Source organism: Furipterus horrens, unplaced genomic scaffold (assembly GCF_987537825.1).
Source record: "Furipterus horrens unplaced genomic scaffold, mFurHor1.1.pri manual_scaffold_17, whole genome shotgun sequence".
In the NCBI taxonomy this organism is placed as follows: domain Eukaryota; kingdom Metazoa; phylum Chordata; class Mammalia; order Chiroptera; family Furipteridae; genus Furipterus; species Furipterus horrens.
This window is the reverse complement of record NW_028327187.1, coordinates 79,378,756-79,386,832: the sequence shown is the minus strand read 5'-3', so window position 1 is coordinate 79,386,832 and position 8,077 is coordinate 79,378,756. Positions and strand designations below refer to the sequence as shown.

General features: G+C 39.5%; 1 non-coding gene across 1 annotated transcript; it reads right to left on the bottom strand.

The window, feature by feature from the left end:
• Positions 1-7,671: 7,671 nt before the first annotated feature.
• LOC149991375 (U6 spliceosomal RNA) lies at positions 7,672-7,778 on the bottom strand. The gene has a single exon (XR_016508713.1). It is a non-coding gene; the product is annotated as a U6 spliceosomal RNA (small nuclear RNA).
• Between the last annotated feature and the right edge of the window lie 299 nt (positions 7,779-8,077).

Sequence of the window (8,077 nt, the reverse complement as noted above, 5' to 3'; positions counted from 1 at the left end):
ATATCCACTGTCTCTTGAACACCTTTGGAATTTGTCATCTGTATAATGGCTCTGCCGCTGACTTGATCCTGATGATGTTTTCTTTAGCCATGCAGAAGCTTTTTAGTTTGATGTAGTCCCATTTGTTTATTCTTTCCTTTATTTCCCTTGCCCTTGAGGATATATCGGTGAAAATGTTACTGGTTGGGACATCTGAAATTTTACTGCCTGTGTTTTCCTCTCAGACTTTTATGGTATCACAGCATATGTTTAAGTCTTTTATCCATTTTGAGTTTATTCTGGCATATGGGGTAAATTGGTGCACTAGTTTCTTTCTTTTTTTTTTTTTTGTGTGTGTGTGTGTGTGTGTAATTCTCCAGATCTCCCAACACCATTTGTTGAAGAGGCAGTTTTTACTCCATTTTATGCTCTTGCCCCCTTTGTCAAATATTAATTGACCACAGAGACCTGGGTTTATTTCTGGGCTCTCTATTCTGCTGCATTGATCGATGTGTCTGTTCTTATGCCAGTACCAGACTGTTTTGATTACAGTGGCCTTGTAATATAGTTTGATATCAGGTATTATGATCCCTCCTACTTTGCATCTATTTTTCAACATTGCTGAGTCTTATTTGGTTCCATAATTTTTTGAAATATTTGTTTTAGGTCTGTGAAATATGTCATTGGTATTTTAATAAGGATTGCATTGGATCTATAGATTGCTTTGGGTAGTATGGACAGTTTAATGATGTTACTTCTTCCAATATATGAACACAGTATATGCTTCCATTTATTTGTATCTTCCTTAATTTCTTTCTTCAGTGTTGTACAGTTTTTCAAGTACAGGTCTTTTACCTCCTTCTTGTATGAGTTCTTTATATATATTAGTTATTAACCTTGTATCAGATATATCATTGGATATTATGCTCTCCCATTCAGCAGGCTATCCTTTTGTTTTGTTGAAAGTTTCCTTCGCTGTGCAAAAATTTTTAAATTTTATGTCCTAGCTGGGTGGGGCAGGGTCTCAGGGAATCCCCAGGGTGACAGGAGTATGTTAGTCAGAAGAGTGGAGTCTCGGATTTGGCACCCATCTGCACCTGCGGGTTGAGTGGGAGTTTGGGCTCAAGAAAGGAAAAATTGTGTCTGCCAGCACTTGTGTCCTATAGAGAGCTTCCCCTCCAGCCTTTTCCCTGAAGCTAGACAACTCAGCTCCTCCCCGCATATCTCTGGCACTTTTCCAGCTATTGCTCCTTTGCTGGAGCTTAGGGTGAGTGTTTGTGAATGAGTGAGTCTGTAATTGGGCCTTTTAAGATGATGCCTGGGTAACACCTAGGTCTACAGCAGCCTTTTGTCTCACCCAAAGAGAATTCCTGCTGGTTTTACAGCCAGATGTTGTGGGAATTGCTCTAGCCAGCACTGCTGCTCCAGGCTGGGGAGCCAAATGTGGGGCTGGAACGCCTTGATCCTCAGGGGGTACCTCTGCAGCCAACATAGTCATCTTGATTCTAAACCATCACACATGGGCGTTGGACCACAACGTTTTTGCATCTCTGCCCTTCTTACTAGTCTTGATGTGGCTTCTTCTTTATATCCTTAGTTATTGGGGTTCTGTTCAGCTAGCCTTCTAGGGGTTCTCAAAAGTAAGTGTTCCATAATTTAATTGTAATTTTGACGTGGTCAGGGGAGTAGGTGAGCACAGCATTTACCTACTTCACCATCTTCTTTTCTTTATTTTTTTTTGTATTGTTGTTCTATTAAAGTTGTGCCATTCCCCGCCTCGCCCCGTTGCTCTCCCCTGCCCCGCCCACCTCCCCCCTCTCACGCAGTCAGTCCCCTCCCTATTATCTATGCCCCTTGGTCATTTATATTAGTTCCTTGACTGGACCCTTCCCCTTCTTTCCCCATTTCTCCCCCTCCCCTCTGGTTACTGTCTATCTGTTCCTTGTTTCCATGCCTCTTCTATTTTGCTCCTTTATTTGTTTTGTTCAGTGGGTTCCTGTATTAGCTGAGATCACATGGTATTTGTCTTTCGCTGCCTGGCTTATTTCACTAAGCATAACACTCTCCAGTTTCATCCATGTTCTCGTAAAAGGTAAGAGTTCCTTCTTTCTTTCTGTTGCATAGTATTCCATTGCGTAAATGTACCACAATTGTTGGGTTCACTCACGAATGGGCACATAAGCTGTTTCCAGCACTTGGCTATTTTAAATAGCGCTGCTGTGAACATAGGGGTGCAAAGGTTCTTCTGAACTGGTGTTTCAGGATTCTTCAGGTATAATCCTAGCAGTGGAATCTCTGGATCAAAAGGCAGTTCCATTTTTAGTTTTTAAAAGAAATTCCAAACTGTTTTCCACATTGGTGCACCAGTCTGCATTCCCACCAAGGGGACTAGGGTTCCCTTTTGTCCACATTCTCGCCAGCACTTGTTGTTTGTTGATTTGTTAATGATGGCCATTTTGACGGGTGCGAGGTGGTATCATTGTGGTTTTAATTTACACCTCTGATGACTAGTGACGTTGAGCATCCCTTCATATGCCTAAGGGCCCTCTGTATGTCCTCATTAGAGAAGTGTCTATTCAGGTCTTTTGCCCTTTTTAAATTGGATTGTCTGTCTTCCTGGTATTGAATCATATAAGTTCTTTATATATTTTGAAGATCAAACCTTTGTTTAAGGTATCATTGGCAAATATGTTTTCCCATATGGTTGGTTCCCTTTTCATTTTGATGATGTTTTCTTGAGCTGAGCAGAAACTTTTTAGTTTGATGTAGTCCCATTTGTTTATTCTTTCCTTCAATTCCCTTGCCCTGAGTTATATCAGTGAAAATATTGCTACATGAGATATCTGAAATTTTACTGCCTATGTTTTTCTCTAGGACTTTTATGGTTTCCCAGCTTATGTTTAAGTCTTTTATCTATCTTGAGTTTATTCTGGTGTATGATGTAAGTTGGGGGTCTAGTTTCATATTTTTGCCTGTCTCTCTCCATGTCTCCAAACACCATTTGTTGAAGAGGCGATTTTTATTCCATTTTATGCTCCTGCCCCCCTTTGTCAAATATTAATTGACCTTAGAGACCTGGGTTTATTTCTGGGCTCTCTGTTCTGTTCCATTGATCTATATGTCTGTTCTTACGCCAGTACCAGACTGTTTTGATTACTGTGACCTTGTAATATAGTTTGATATCAGGTACTATGGTTCCTCCTACTTTGCTCTTCTTTCTCAAGATTGCTGAGGCTATTGAGGTTCCATATAAATTTTTGAAGTATTTGTTCTATGGCTGTGAAATATGTCATTGGTATTTTAATAGGGATTGTGTTGAATCTATAAATTGCTTTGGGTAGTGTGGACATTTCAATGATGTTAATTCTTCCCATCCATAAACATGGTGTATGTTTCCATTTATTTGTATATTCCTTAATTTCTTTCTTCAGTGTTCTGTAGCTTTCCGGGTACAGTATTTTACCTCCTTGGTTAAGTTTATTCCTAGGTACTTTATTTTTCTTTTTTTTTTCTTTTATTTTTTTTAATGTGTTTTATTGATTATAATATTACATTTGTGCCAATTTCCCTTCCCTCTGCTCCCCTCCACCCGGTGGCCCCCCTCCCTCCAGTTGTCCCCCCCTTTTAGATCATGTCCATTAGTTGTGCATACAGTTCTTCTCAACCTCTCTCTGTCTATTCCATTCCCTCCTACCATGATCCTTAATGCCTATATCATCTCCCTCCCTCTCCCCATTCCCCCTCCCTGTTGACCTCCCCCCAATATGTTCCCCGTAACTATAGTTCTTTTTCCAGTCTCATTGCCTGTTTAGTTTGCCTTTGTTTCAATTCTCTAGCTTCTGTTGTTTCTTGTGATGCAGTTTTCATTTTAGATTTCATTGTCTTGATCCTCCTTTTTCTAAACCAGTCCCTTTAACATCTCATATAACAGTGGTTTGGATCTAATGAACTCTTTCAGTTTTATTTTGTCCTGGAAACACTTTCTCTGTCCTTCTATTCTGAATGACAATTTCGCTGGATAGAGTATTCGTGGTTGTAGGTTTTGGATTTTCATTACTTTGAATATTTCTTGCCAGTCCCTTCTTGCCTGCAGGGTCTCCCTTGAGAAGTCAGCGGATAGTCTAATTGGGACCCCTTTGTACATAATTCTTTTCTTCTCTCTTGCTGCTTTTAAGATTCTCTCTTTATCTTTAATTTTTGACATTTTGATTATAATGTGTCTTGGAGTGGTTCTCCCTGGGTCCAGTTTTTTTGGAACTCTCTGTGTTTCCTGGACCTGTAAGTCTATTTCCTTCCCCAAGTCTAGGAAGTTCTCCTTTATTATATTTTCACTCAATTTTTCAAGTTCTAGTTCATCTTCCTCGCTCTCTGGCAAACCAATGATTCTTATGTTGGGCCTTTTATAGCTGTCCCAGAGGTTTCTGATCCTGTCATCGTTGCTTCCCATTTCCTCTCCCTGCATTGGTTGACTTCTTGTTCCTTCTCCATATTCCAGTTTGTTGAAATGAACTCTGGATTTTATTTCCTCACCATCTGTCTCGTATGTGGTTTTGTTCCTTTCGTTATGAGTGTTTTTCGCTTCTTTCTCATCTTTTTCCAAATCTTTTGTGAATTCTGTAAGCCACCTGATAACAATGGCCCAGAACTGATCATCTGACAGGTTTCTTATCTGTTCATCTGTCAGGTTCTCTATCTGTTGCCTGGTGAGCTGTGCCACCGGGATTTCTATAGCTGTCTGCCTCATTTTGACAGATGCGTTTTGTTTTCTTGGGCCGGCTGTAGGGGGCAGTGCCTGTGTACGCGTCACAATCCAGCGACCGGCGCCTGTCTGTGACCTATTTCGCAGCCCTGTGGCACTTTCTTTGGGGGCGGGGGTCCAAGATGGATTCACACAGATATTCCGCTAGGAGACCGGGATCCATCCTCCCGCCCCCCCTGGGCCTCACTGTTCAAGGCGATGTGGTGGCTGCTTTCCCCAGCGTTGGGGTCGCGAGCTGCCGGGGGTTCAACTGCATCCGGGGTTGTTCTCCCCGCCGCTGTCCCAGGTGCGACCGCAAACAGCTCCGCCCCCTTTCGCTCTTACCTGCCCAAAGGGCGCCGCTGGTTTATAACTTCATATGTTGGGCTTCCGTGTAGTTTTATTTTCTGGAATTTCTAGTTATCCTTTGTTTTGAAGTAGTTGTATTCCTCTCTAGTTGTAGAGGGAGACCTAGCGCGTCCGTCTAAGCCTCCATCTTGGCCGGAAGTCCGGTACTTTATTTTTCTTGTTGCTATACTAAATGGGAATTTTTTAGTTTCTACATCTGATATTTCATTGTTGGTGGGCAGAAATGCCTTCAATTTCTGAATTTTGACTTTGTACCCTGCTATTTTGCTAAATATTCTTGTTAGGTCAAGTAGGTTTTTGATGGAGTCTATAGGGTTTTCTATGTACACTATCATGTCATCTGCAAATAATGACAATTTTTCTTCCTCCTTTCCTATTCAGATGCCTTTGATTTTTTTTCATATCTGATTGCTATTGCTAGAACTTCCAAAACTATGTTGAGTAGAACAGGAGAGAGTGGACATCCTTGCCTTGTTCCTGATCTTAGGGGGATAGCTTTCAGTTTTTGCCCATTGCATATAGTTGGCTGCAGGTTTCTCGTATATGGCCTTTATTAAGTTGAGGTATGTTCTCTCTATTCCCAGTTTGTTGAGCGTTTTTATCATAAATGGGTTCTGTAATTTATGAAATGTTTTCTCAGCATCTAGTGATATGATCATGTGACTTTTGTCTTTCATTTTGTTTATGTGGTGTATTATGTTGACTGATTTGCACATATTATACCATCCTTGTATTCTTGGGATGAATCTCACTTCATCATGGTGTATGATCTTTTTATGTATTGCTGGATCCAGTTTGCTAATATTTTGTTGATTTTAGCATCTATGCTATGTTCATCAGTGATATTGGCCTGCAGTTTTCTTTCTTTGTTGTGTCTTGACCTGGTTTTGGAATTAGGATTATACTGGCTCATAGAAAGAGTTTGGGAGTCTTCCCTCTTCTTGGATTTTTTTGAATAGTTAGAGAAGGATAGGAGTTAGTTCTTCCCCAAGTGTTTGGTAAAATTCACCTGTGAAGCAGTCAAGTCCAGGGCTTTTGTGTGCCAGGAGTTTTTTGATTACTTCTTCAATTTCACTAGTTGTTATCAGTCTATTCAGGCTTACTGCTTCTTCTTGATTCAATTTTGGAAGATTATATGTTTCCAGAAATTGGTCCATTTCCCCCAGATTGTCATATTTCTTGTCATATAGTTGTTGATAGTAATTTCTTACAATCCTTTGTATTTCTGTGGTATTGGCTGTGATTTCTCCTCTTTTGCTTCTGATCTTATTTATTTGAGTCCTCTTTCTTTTTTTCTTGATGAGTCTGGTAAAAGGCTTGTCAATTTTGTTTATCTTTTCCAAGAATCAGCTCCTGGTTTTATTGATCCTCTGAATTGTTCTTTTGGTGTCTATGTAATTTAATTCTGCTCTCATTGTTATTACTTCTTTCTTTCTACCCTCTCTGGGCTTTGTTTGTTTTTGTTCCTCTAGTTCTTGTATGTGTAGGGTTAGACTTTTTATTTGAGGTTCTTCTATCCTTTTCAGGTAGGCCTGTATTGCTATGACCTTCCTTCTCAGGACTGCCTTTGTCATGTCCCATAGGTTTGGGGCTGTTGTGTGTTCATTTTCATTTATTTCCAGAAACTTTTTGACTTCTTCCTTGATGTCTTGTTAACCCATTCATTATTTAATAGCATGTTATTCAGTGTCCATGAATTTGAATGTTTTAAATTTTTTTCCTTGAAGTTGGTTTCTAACTTCAAGCCATTTTGATCTGAGAAGATGCTTGATATAATTTCAGTTTTCTTGAATTTGTTGAGGCTTATTTTGTGTCCTACCATGTGGTCTGTCTTTGAAAATGTTCCATGTGCATTTTAAAAGAATGTATGTTTTGCTTCTTTGGGGTCAAGGGTTCTGCATATATCAATGAAGTCCATCTGATCTAGAATATTGTTCAATGCCTCGATATCCTTGTTGTTTCTTCGCTCCGAAGATCTGTCCACTGTTGATAATGGGACATTGAAGTCCCCTACTCTAAGTGTGTTGCTGCCGATATCCTTCTTGAAGTCCTTCAAGATTTTCCTTATATATTTTGGTGCTTCTATGTTGGGTGCATATATATGTAAGTTTAGAAGGGTTATATCTTCTTGATGGATTTTTCCCTTAAGTATTATGAAATGTCCTTTGTCTCTTGTTATGACCTCTGTTGTGAAATCTGTTTTGTCTGATATAATTATTGCTACCCAGGTTTTTTTCATGTCCATTTGTTGGAAATATTTTTTTCCATCCCTTCACTTTCAGTCTGTGTAAATCTTTTGTTCTAAGGTTGGTCTCTTGTAGACAGCATATACGTGGGTCATGTTTTCTTATCCATTCAGCTACCCTATGTCTTTTCATTGGAGCATTTAATCCATGTACACTTAAGGTTATTATTGATAAGTACTTATTCGTTGTCATTTTTCTCCTTTGTTCCTATTTTCCTCTCTATATCTCTCTGTTTCTTCATCTTCTTAAAGCAGTCCCTTTAGCATCTCTTGCAATACTGGTTTCGTGGAGATATATTCCTTTAGCCATCTTCTGTCTGGGAAACTCCTTATTTCACCTAAAAATATGGAATACTTCACGAATATGCATGTCATCCTTGTGCAGGAGCCACGTTAATCTTCTCTGTATCATTCCAATTTTAGTATATGTGCTGCTGAAGTGATCACTACTCCACCATCTTGACCATAAGTCTACAAAACAGAAATTTTAGATCTAAAAAAAAATACTCTGACGATGTTAACTATATGGGTCATGAAATATCAGATACTTGCTTAAATATTATTTCTGAGTGTATCTCTGAGAGTGTTTCTGGAAGAGATTAGCATTTGAATTGGTAGACTGAATAAAGCAGGCTGCCCTTCTCAATGTGAGTGGGCATCATTCAATCTGTTGAGCACCTGAACAGGCCAAAAAGGCAGAGGAAATGAAAAATCTTCTCTCTAACTTACTTATTAAGCTAAGATAT